This window comes from Adiantum capillus-veneris, chromosome 25, assembly GCF_014529385.1.
Source record: "Adiantum capillus-veneris isolate H3 chromosome 25, ASM1452938v2, whole genome shotgun sequence".
In the NCBI taxonomy this organism is placed as follows: Eukaryota; Viridiplantae; Streptophyta; class Polypodiopsida; order Polypodiales; family Pteridaceae; genus Adiantum; species Adiantum capillus-veneris.
Genome location: NC_140955.1, coordinates 86034156 through 86046849, shown reverse-complemented (window position 1 = coordinate 86046849; position 12694 = coordinate 86034156).

The window sequence follows — 12694 nt, the reverse complement described above, 5'->3', positions numbered from 1 at the left end:
AATAGAAGACATGATCAAAAGGATGAATGACATAATGAATAACATGCAAAAAGCACCTATGAGGGGACTAGGGCAAGGAATACCTCAACAGGGACAACCAATGAGGCCGCAAAAACGGTGTGTAATCAAGGATAAGTGGACCAACCATGAGACCAATGAGTGCTATTACCGACCAAAGTATGACGGGAATGTTCAATATACTGATAGTCGTTTTTCAACTATTCAAAATTGTCATAGTGAGCTACCTCACCCTACCAAATTCACCCAAACACTATGGCTACCCCTACCATTTCATTGTACATAGGTGTGTGTGAGTTAGGGGGATTTTCCCATATCTTCTTAAAACCCTCAGCTAGCTAGTCACTGGGCTAGTTGAGCTCTCATATGAGCTCTCCATGTACATACACCATCTCTATGCCTCTCTCTATTATCTCCAAAGTACAATTCCATCTTACCCCTTATATATATACATAAATTCAGCATGTGTACCATGCTTAACCTCTATAAATCAAGAGATCTCATCAACGGAATTACCATTTTCATCACGATAATCAACCTTGGTGGCGGTGGCGTAAAGAAGAGAAGACGAAGAAGAAGATCAATAGTCATTTTGAGAACCTACACAAGTAAGTCAAAAACTTCTTCAAGATTCACCATCACAAGGATTTCCTCACTTCATTCAACCATCTTACTTCAACCATCCACCTCATTCTACCCATTGTAAATTCATCATTAACTTTCTAGTGATTACTAACACTAACCACTAACATACTAACACAAAATAGTCATTGACCTAACCATAAAAGACACCTCACCTCAAGACATGTGCATAGTAACTCTCTCTCTCTCTCTCTCTCTCTCTCTCTCTCTCCCCTTCCTTAAAACTCTACTTTCACCTTATGTACCATCAATAATGCTCTTTTTGAGCCCACATCTATGACTCAAGCAGACAAAGAAGGCCCGCAATGTTTTGATATTCAGAAAAATCATAATCCTGACTTGTTAGCTTGTAAATTAGGATTTCCAAATAATCTTAATGCTGGATCTCCAACTTATAAATAGGCCCCTCTCCTTCTTGTAAAACAACCTCCAATATCTCACATAGCACTCCAACACTCTATGCGTGAGGAGAGACTTAGGTGTAGCAACCACTTTGTGAGCTTCACTCTTGGTGTGAGAGAAGCTTTCAAGCTACACATTGCAAGTGAGAGAGCGTGAGTTCAAAATCTCAAAACCACTATTGTATATGTTCCTCCATCATCAATAAATTGAGGTTTGGTGCATCAAAGGCGTGCTTCAACGTTCAAATCTTCGTCCTTCCACTTGTGCGATACGTTTAGTGAATTCAAGGTGACTTGTGTATTTTGAGTTCTATCGTTTGATCTTGATTTAGAAAGTGTTTTAGTGTGTTTTCATTGCCAATTTTGTGTCCATTGTAAGAGGGTATTGTGGTGAGAGGTCTCCCACATCCTAAGACAGTGTGTGTGTGTTGGCAATGCTTAGCATTCACTAAGCATTGAGTGAGTTTTTGTACAAGCTCCACGATAGCAACATAACGAACCATCTCCATTTGCAAGTCACAAATAAGGTATCACGCAAGATCCATTCCTCTCTCTCTTCCCTTTGCTCTAGCTCTCTCTAGTCCATTATGTGTGTCTTGGTGTGAGGTTGCTTGTGTGTGTTTTTTGTGGTGTATCTTCTTGGTTGTGACAAAATCTCTCTTGCGTCCTAGTTCGCATATCATAACTAGGTGGTGCCCCTATCTTGATTGGGTTTGGCTGTGGGTTTGTTGTTGTGTTGTGCTTGTGGTTTCCCCAGCCCCAATTGAGCAGCACGGGAGCCTTGAGGGGTGTTTAGAGGTCGCCTCTCTTGTTGCCCGCCCCGGACCGCCTCAATTTTGGTGCCCCCACTGAGGAGGGCTTGTGTATTTTTGTGTAGGATCAACCTTTAGCATAGTCAAGTAGTTTGCTTGAATCACGAAAATTTGTATGATCCTTTCATTCCTATTGCAAGGCAAAAGGTACACATAATTGTTAGTACTAAGTTGCAATTTCAGCGAGTAATTCGTAGAATTTTGGGCCCTCTTAGGTTGGCCGAGATAAACTCTTCAGTAAATCCTTTTATTTTGCCTCTCATTAGATACGACCTTAGTTTGGATGTCTATATTTTTTTTTTGTTTTAAGCATTAGGTCATGCATAGACAATGGATAATGGCCCAGGAATAGAGGTTTTCCCCTTCCATTTCACTCCACACATTAGAATAAACATTGCAATTAGTAGAAAAATCCATTTTCAACAACGTATGGTGTTCATGTTTGGTGCCCAAAGAGTAGGAGAAATTCTCGCATCACCAAACCCTGTCATCCTACCTCTTATTGATTATCATAGGTCGTTTGATGTGAATATCTTTATTTTGTTGTAGAATAGATTGCAAGCTAGAAAACATTATTGTGTAAATCTTTTTAAGAAAGAAAAAGAAAAACGTGTGTCACTTTGAAATCAATTCAATGGAAAGCCAACGCCAAATGTCTCGGTATCCTCTTTTCTTTGGAGAGCCTGGAGAGGATGCAGAATTATTTTTAGCGAATTTCAAGATGTCTTGTCGTATCAAGAGGATAGTAACTGATCAAGAACGTGTAGAAATGTTTGAGGTAGTCCTTAGGAAAGATGCGAGCACTTAGTTTAACTCTTTGCCTGAGGAAGTTAAAGGGAATTATAGTGAAGTTGTGAACCATTTCAAGAGATACTTCTTTGATCCTCAAAACACTCAAAAGCTATGGGAAGACATTGTTTCTCACAAACAAAAAGACTTAGATGACTACTACATGTATAAACAAGAGTTTCTACGTCTTTGGGCTGTATGAGTAAGAAATGTCGCTAACCCTGGTGATGGTGCAGAGTTCCTAAAGAAGGAGAGGTTCATAGCCGGTCTCTTTCCCACACTCAAGATAAAAGTTGAGGCAGGTGCACCTGCTACCTTTGACGCAGCTGAAACTAGAGATGTTGAGAAGTATAGGAAACTCAAGTGCCTAAGAGGAGAGGTTCCAATAGAGGGTCCAGAGAGATTCCAGAAGTAACAGCAGAGGTAATTGAAAAGTTAAATGAATCCTTAAGTAACTGGTCAATTCACCTTGCACAAGATGTAGGTCCTAAGGGACAAGAAAAGAAGTCTGAAGAGCGAGATTCACGACCTAGGAGAGTCTTGCAATGTTGGAAGTGCGGTGAGTCTGGACATGGGATGCATAATTGTCCTTGGCCCCGTGGGGAGCCAGGGAGACCTAACTTGAATTACCTAGTGATGAATGCAGGTGAAGGAACTGGTCAACAACCAAGGCTTCTACAAAGACCAAATGAACCAAGACCACCTCCACAAGGGGTAGGAGGAGTTCCACCTTTGCCAGACCCAAATGTGCATGTGGTAGAGGTGACAAATTCAAGAGAGGTTGATATGGAAGAAAATGGCATTAAGCGTGGCCGAGGAAAAGGAAAGGAGAAAGAAGGGGTTACATCACAAAGTGACCATGGACGAGAAAAGAAGGCAAAGGAAACCAAGGAAGCTAAGAGGACTCGACGTCGTATCAGCCTCCAAGACTTCCCTCTTGGACATGGTATGGCTCCATACAACCTATCTCATGGCCTCAATTTCTTGCACTATGCCCACAAGTTAGGAGGGATTTAACGAAGGCAACTAGCATTAGGACAAAGATAAAAGAGAGTGTTCCTATTGTAAAAATTGCACATGCTGAAATGAATGAGGACATTACACCTGTGTTAGATTGTTACATAAAAGGGAGATTGGTTAGGAAAGGTCTAGTGGATGGGGGTGCACAAATTTGCATCATGACGGAGGGACTCATGCAAAGACTGGGCATGCACATCCATGAGACACCTGAAATTAAAGTCAAGATGGAAAACAATAGCAAGGCTAGGTGCGTAGGCATTTGTAAAAATGTTTTTGAGGAGGCCTTTGGCATTAAGAAGGCAGTGGATTTCTATGTCATGTCTACCAAAGGAAATGGTTACCCATTTATCCTAGGGAGACCATGGCTAATGAAAATGCGAGCTTTGCAGGATTGGGAGAGTGGAAATCTAATTTGCAGGAATGACAATCATAAGAAGGTTGTCTTTGACATGAAGGAGCAACGCCAAGAGGAGCTCCATGAAGAATCATCTCAAAGTGAGACGGAGGAAGGTTGGACCGATAGCACTTCAGAAGGAGAAAGTAGCGGCAGCATTACTGAAGAGGAGTCTTCCGTCGAAGTCATGGGGGTAAGGTTTAAGCCAAACAACCAAGAGACCTCTTGCCCAGGTTTGGAAGAGGTAGGTTCCCAAGAGAATCAAAATGTGCAAGATGAAGGAATGTTAGAAGGTATGTTGTCTACAACACTTACAAAGGACGAAAGAGAGGAGTTCAAATGTGTGCTAAGGAAATTTCCTAGGCTTTTTGCTAAAGACTACACCGATGTGCATGGAGTAGATACTGTTCAACACAAAATTGAGTTGAAGCCAGGGGCCACACCTAAGGCTCAGAAGCTACGAAGGCTAGGAGTCATCAAGGAGCAGGCTTTACTCAAGGAGGTAAGAAAGCTCCTAGCAGCAGGTTTCATTTATCCAGTGGAGAATTCAGAGTGGGTCTCTCCCGTTGTTGTCACTCCCAAGAAGAACGGCAAGTGGAGGGTGTGTGTGGATTACCGCCCACTCAATGAGGCAACAAAAAGAGATCACTTTCCCCTCCCATTTCAGGATGAAATACTAAATGAGGTAGCTGGTCATGAGAAGTACACTATGTGTGATGGCTACTCGGGTTACTTTCAAATAGGTATCGCATTGGAAGATCAATTGACAACAACCTTTATCACTCCTTGGGGTTGTTATGCTTTTAGAGTCATGCCATTTGGTCTGACAAATGATCCTGCAACTTTCCAACGCTTCATGAACATGGTGTTTCAAGCATTCTTTGGAAAATCCATTAGGGTTTTTATTGATGATTTTTGCATTTATAGCTCAAAATCATTGCATCTACAAAGGGTAGAAGAAGGTTTAAAGAAGCTCTACGACATGGGAGGTCAACTCAACCCCGACAATTGTCACATAGGTGAGGATGAAGTGATCTTGCTTGGTCACAAGGTTTCCTATAAAGGCATTGAGGTGGATCCTTCAAAGGCAAAGGCTCTTATTGAGCTCCCATCACCCAAGAATCTCAAAGAGGTCATCTCATTCATCCAAAAGGTGAAGTATATGTCACACTTTATTCACTTAGCTTCGGAGTTACTTCACCCTTTGCAAAGTTGACACAACAAGTAGAATTTGCATGGTCTGATGATCTTAAGATTATTTTTGTAATATTAAAGTCATTTTGTCAGAGCTACCAACACTCATGCCTCCTTGTTGGGAGTACACATTCTTTGTTAGCTCTAGTGTTGGAAAGGAAACGATTGGTGCAGTTGTATTACAACAAGATCCCCACAGTACCAGGATGCGACCCATCTACTTTGCTAGTAGGGTCATGAATGCTTTAGAGAGAGGCTACACGGAGGCAGAACTCATGATGCTTTCTCTCATGTTTGTGGTGAGAAAGTTTAGATCCTACTTGCTACCAAAACCTTTTGTAATTCTCACTACAGAAAATTTGTTCCCTTGGGTGTCATCTCAAATGAATCTTAGTACTAGGATCTCTAAGTGGATTATGGAGTTGCAAGAGTTCCAATACTCTTTCAAGGTAGAAGATAGTGTGCATGCACAATTGGCAGGGATTCTCACTTATAGGGTACATGGGAAGGAGATTAAGGTGCCTGAAGTAAAAACCCTACCATTGCCACCACCTAAAAGTATTCCTAATGCTTTTACCTTGTTCTTTGATGGAGCTTTTCGACAAGTCACAGGAAAAGCAGGGGGAGGGCTAGTATTGTTCAACCCTAGTGGAGAGGTGGTCATGAAAGAGAAGGTCAATCTACCAGGTTCAACTAGCAACAATGAAGCATAATACGACACACTACTTCATGGTTTAAAGATATGCATTGGCCAAGGTATACAACGTCTTATGGTAAAGGGGGATGCACTTCTCATTGTGAAGCAAATCTTGGGCATTTGGGCATGCAAGAATGAAAGCTTAAGGACAAAAGATCATGCCATTCGTAGGATGTTTAATCAGTTTGAAGAAGTACAACTATATCATATTCCTAGGAAACAAAATGAAGATGCCGATTTACTTGCACAACAAGCAGTTACATGTGTTGAGAAAGAAGTGCAGGTCATCATGGTGGCAGCAGCTGTCAAGCAACCAAGATACCAGGGATTGGAGTCATTGGCTTCCATTATTGGCTACATTTTGGAGGGCGAGTTTCCACAAGACTTCGCTAAAGTTCAGAAAAGGAGACTCATGAAGAAGGAAAGTTTCTATCTCTTCCTAAAAGGCTCGCTCTATTAAAGAGGTAAGGATCAAGTGTACAGAAAAGTACCAACTATCGAGGAAATTCCAACCATTCTAAAAGGTTTTCATGAAGAGGCATGTGGTGGTCATTTTGCCCAAGAATTAACTGTGAAGAAGATTTTGCTTGCGGGGTATGTTTGGCCAAGTTTGCATGTGGATGTTCAACATTGGTGTAAAAGCTGACACAATTGTCAGATAAATGGAAATAGAAGGTTGGTTCATGGCCCGAGGCAAATAGTGCTTGCAAATGGATCCTTTGAAAAATGGGGCATTGATGCTATGGGTCCTCTCCCTAGGACAAAAAATGGTAAACTGTACATTCTAGTGGTTGTGGACTACATGACTAGGTGGGTAGAGGCTCAAAGTGTGGCAAGGATAAATGGGAAAACAGTGAGCAGGTTTGTCTACACTGATATTTGTTATAGATTTGGCACACCTCTAGAGATTGTTTCGGATAATGGTCCGGGGTTCAAGAAGGGTTTACTCACAGAAGTTTGTGAAGAACTTCACACTCTACATCGTCATAGCACACCATACTACGCATAGTCAAATGGTTTGGTGGAGAAGGCTAATGGTGTCATTGCAGGAATCATTAGAAAGATGGTGCAAAACAAGAAAAAATTATGGGATGACTTCTTGGATGGTGCCTTGTGGGCATATCGAACCACATATAGGGAAGCCACAGAGTTCACACCATTTCACTTGGTCTATGGTCAAGAGGCTTTGCAGCCTATCAAGCTCAACATTCCAACAATGCGGCTTCATGGCAAAGGTGCACAAGATGATCAAGAGGTATGGATGGATCGACTTCTTACATTAGTGGAGCTTGAGTGGAAAAGAGAAGCAGCTTAAGAGTTCTACAAGAGGAAAGCCACACAAGCGAAAGAAAAGCACGACAAGAAACTGAAGGACAAACGCATCAAGGAAGGAGAGCTTGTGCTAAGGTATGACAATCGACTTGACAATCGTTTTGATGCCAAGTTTGAAACTAGATGGCAAGGGCCATACATAGTCAAGAAGGATTTCAATTCAAGTTACTATCAGCTTATGGACTTAAATGGTAAAGAGCACTCCAGGAAGGTAAACGGGTATCGCTTGAAGCCCTATTTGAGTCGCCTTCTACCAAAGGATCTACCAAAGATCTGTCCAAAGGCCGCTGTCTCATGTAAGTATTGTTACATGAAGCATGAGTGTAACTCCAATCAAAATTCTGAGGGGCCAAACAATGAAGATCTCGTCAAGGACTCTGAAGCACTCTCTTTGGAAAAGATGCTCTATGATGGTACATGAATATACCCTCATCCTGGGGGAGGGTAGTGAGCTACCTCACCCTACCAAATTCACCCAAACACTATGGCTATCCTACCATTTCACTGTACATAGGTGTGTGTGAGTTAGGGGGCTTTTTCCATATCTTCTTAAAACCCTCAGCTAGCTAGTCACTGGGCTAGTTGAGCCAAAAAAATAAATAAAATAATATATATATATATATATATTATGGCCCATTTGTGTGTAAATATTGCATTGTATATATGGCCTAAATATAGAGATTTTTATAATTATTTTGATATTTTATTTAAATATTTATACCTAGGTGTGTGTTTTATTAAACTTATGTATGCCTTCTTTCATCCTCTTGCACCATAAGTGTATTTTTTGCCAATGTGTACATACTCTAACCTCATATTTTTATTTTATACAAACCACCCCCACATTTTTACCCTCACCCTCGTGAAAATAAAAAAATTGATTTCTACTTTCTTAGTCATGTTTATTATATTATTTTCATTTACTTGCATACCTTTTCCTCTTTCACCCAAAATAATACAAAGAGGGACCATATCATATGATTCCAATATCTTTCCATATCCATAATTCCTCCATATTTTTTTAATTATTTTTACTCATTTTTCTAACACCATGTGCTCATTGAGCTAAAATCCATGAATAGTCCATACACTAGTCCCACCATGTATATATTTCTTTATTCACCAATAATCCTCCTCCATGCATGTGTCAAGGGCAACTTGGATGCTTTGTATTATGATATGACAAAGGAGGGGCTCACTCTTGGATGCATTGTACAAATCCAACAAAGGAGGGGGCCACTAAAAGACTTTTGCAGGCATAAAAACATGGCTTTTTGGTGAGAATTTTGGCACCCATCTCCACTCCGAATTTGGAGCGGTGGTCAAAAGAGAAAATGTGGAACAAAAGCTGAATCATCACCTCAAAATTTTTGTGATTTTTGGAGCAACCACCGGTGAGCTATGATTTTTTGAGTGGACCCCAGTCTGCCCACTTTTCTCACAAGTAGCCCATAGTCTTCTCTCACCTCCTTCCACACTTCTACGCACACACACACACAAACACACATTCATCTCAATCCCTCACTCAAACCTGCACCTTCAATGGTTTCTCTCACCTTCTTCACCATTAACCTCCCCACTTACTCCCATAGCTCTCATATGAGCTCTCCATGTACATACACCATCTCTATGCCTCTCTCTATTATCTCCAAAGTACAATTCCATCTTACCCCTTATATATATATACATAAATTCAGCATGTGTACCATCATTAACCTCTGCAAATCAAGAGATCTCATCGACGGAATTACCATTTTCATCGCGATAATCAACCTTGGCGGCGGTGGCGTAAAGAAGAGAAGACGAAGAAGAAGATCGATAGTCATTTTGAGAAACTACACAAGTAAGTCAAAAACTTCTTCAAGCTTCACCATCACAAGGATTTCCTCACTTCATTCAACCATCTTACTTCAACCATCCACCTCATTCTACCCATTGTAAATTCATCATTAACTTTCTAGTGATTACTAACACTAACCACTAACATACTAACACAAAATAGTCATTGACCTAACCATAAAAGACACCTCACCTCAAGACATGTGCATAGTAACTCTCTCTCTCTCTCTCTCTCTCTCTCTCTCTCTCTCCCCTTCCTTAAAACTCTACTTTCACCTTATGTACCATCAATAATGCTCTTTTTGAGCCCACATCTATGACTCAAGCAGACAAAGAAGGCCCACAATGTTTTGATATTCAGAAAAATCATAATCCTGACTTGTTAGCTTGTAAATTAGGATTTCCAAATAATCTTAATGATGGATCTCCAACCTATAAATAGGCCCCTCTCCTTCTTGTAAAACAACCTCCAATATCTCACATAGCACTCCAACACTCTATGCGTGAGGAGAGACTTAGGTGTAGCAACCACTTTGTGAGCTTCACTCTTGGTGTGAGAGAAGCTTTCAAGCTACACATTGCAAGTGAGAGAGCGTGAGTTCAAAATCTCAAAACCACTATTGTATATGTTCCTCCATCATCAATAAATTGAGGTTTGGTGCATCAAAGGCGTGCTTCAACGTTCAAATCTTCGTCCTTCCACTTGTGCGATACGGTTTAGTGAATTCAAGGTGACTTGTGTATTTTGAGTTCTATCGTTTGATCTTGCTTTAGAAAGTGTTTTAGTGTGTTTTCATTGCCAATTTTGTGTCCAGTGTAAGAGGGTATTGTGGTGAGAGGTCTCCCACACCCTAAGACAGTGTGTGTGTGTTGGCAATGCTTAGCATTCACTAAGCATTGAGTGAGTTTTTGTACAAGGTCTACGATAGCAACATAACGAACCATCTCCATTTGCAAGTCACAAATAAGGTATCACGCAAGATCCATTCCTCTCTTTCTTCCCTTTGCTCTAGATCTCTCTAGTCCATTCTGTGTGTCTTGGTGTGAGGTTGCTCGTGTGTGATTTTTGTGGTGTATCTTCTTTGTTGTGACAAAATCTCTCTTGCGTCCTAATTCGCATACCATAACTAGGTGGTGCCCCTATCTTGTTTGGGTTTGGCTGTGGGTTTGTTGTTGTGTTGTGCTTGTGGTTTCCCCAGCCACAATTGAGCAGCACGGGAGCCTTGAGGGGTGTTTAGAGGTCGCCTCTCTTGTTGCCCGCCCCGAACCGCCTCAATACGTGCCTATGAGACCAAAAGGGAAACCCATGTATAGATATCAGCCTAATATGGCCCCAGTTCAAAAACCCCCAATGGGTATGGAATGACCTCAGCCTGTGTTGGGTAAAAAACCTTCATATCCTGGACATAATGCAGTATATGTAAAGCACATGCACTCAGAGGGAGTCATAGATAAACAAGCACTGGTTCCTATTACACACTATGCTGAGCCTAGTCCATCTACAGTAATGGTAGAAGGAGATTAGTATAATTCACATCCACCACCAAGGTAAGAACCTCTGCCTTATACTACCCTAGAACTCGTACCAATGTACTATGTAGCTAATCAAGGTGTTAGACCTCCTATGATAAGACCCATGATTAAGCCAAGAACTATAAATTATCATAACTATGGTGCAGATAATCATTGGAAAAACAAATGTCCAGAGCTTGACAAGAACCTTAAGCCAGTTGAAGCTTATTGCATGCAATGTTGCAAAAAGGGAGGACACTTCCTTGAAGATTGTCCAAAAAAACCCATTGAACAAGGGAAAAACAGTTGTGAATGTAGTCCAAGTGATACCTAGTAGCTCGTTAGAGAGTGAACCTATTGTTCCAATCAAGGTAATCACTAGAGCCCAGGCTAAGAAAAAGAAACATAATTCCTCTGATCACTCGGAGAATACATAAATTTCTGCTCAAAAGACCAAAAGAAGCAGAAGCAAAAGGTATGAGATGCGAAAGCAGAAACAAAGGGCTAAAATCGAGGAGAAAGCAAAGAAACTATTCCAAGAAAAAGTGAAAGAAATTGGAAGTGAAATCAAGGAAACCACCGTGAAATCTGAAGGATCGATTTTGGTTGACAAAATTTTTGAGCCTATTAATGCAGCCTTGGAAGCTTAGCAGGCGGGACTTAAAGCAGGCTAAAGCATGGAAAACAAATGGAAAAACTATCCTTCTCCAGACATGGAAGCAGCTAAGCTTGAAGCTTATCAAAATCTCGTAAGAATCACTCAAGAGATGCTGGAAAAACAAAAATCCAAGCTCAAGAGTATGACAAAACTTGAGGAGCTTATGGTAGGAACCAGTAAAGAAAAATCAAAAGTGGTGGTGGAACCCCACCTTGAAACAAAAGAGCCAGAACTTATAGTGCTGGATATCAAAGATGCCTTAGACGGAATTCCATTCGTAGAAGAAGTCTGGCCATGAAACTTATGGGAAAAAGTTAGAGAGATTAACGATGGGAGCCTAACTCTGAAGTCAGCTCCTATAGAGGAAGTTTGGTTAGACAATCTACCTTTTGATATGGATATGGATGTACAATCCTTGTATGGGGATTGTGACTCAGAAGCTTCAGGAATATCTAAACCATCGACTTTGAAAACACTACCCTCTTACTTGGGAGATAACGAAGATGAATCCGTAGTGTGTAAAACCACTCAGGTAAAAAGAGCAGAACAGACCCTAGAAGTAGACAACATCCATTCAATCATGTCTACACCCATCCAATGCACTCTTACTTTCGAAGAACTGTTAAAAATTAAACCATATTTATGGAATGATCTACAGAAAACTCTAGAGAAAGTGGGGATAATAGGACTATACTAACAAAAAATATACAAAAATTGAAACAAAAATTGAATAACAAAGAGATGCGATCCATTCCAATGAACAAGGTCAGAGAATACTACGAAGGGGAAGAAGGAAACACAACCCTTCCAGTGGATATAATGATATAAAAACCATGGCAATACTGGATAGTGGGGCATGCACAGTCATAGCCACGAAATGTCATAATAATCAATATCTCATTCTCCTAAATGATTTTATCATGTTGAACTGATCATTTAATATGGGAAAGTGCCAGGGGAGAAAAAACTATAATATTGGTTAAGTTAGTAGACCGGCCACAATAGGGATCCAAAGGAGGGAAAATAGGGATCCAAAGGGGGGGACCATCTGCAAAATAGCTATGTGCAACAATGGGCTTAAAAGACCTTAAGGTTCAGCCCATTAAGACTTCCAAATTACTAAGGTTCCCAAATTCAAAGGTTGTGTCCAAAGGTCAACTTTAGGGAAAATTGGATGCTTTGTGTGTGTCCCAAAAGTCTTTGTCAAGCCCTACATAGGAGGGGGCGAGCCCAAGAAGTAGGGGATGAGAGAGAAACTCATATACGCACACACAAGCTCCCTTTGTACACAAGGGGAAAGAGGGACACATGTCAGCTCCCTAGCCCAAATTCCCACAAGGTGTACTCAAATCCTATTGGATGGCCTTGGAGGTGGACCAATGAGAA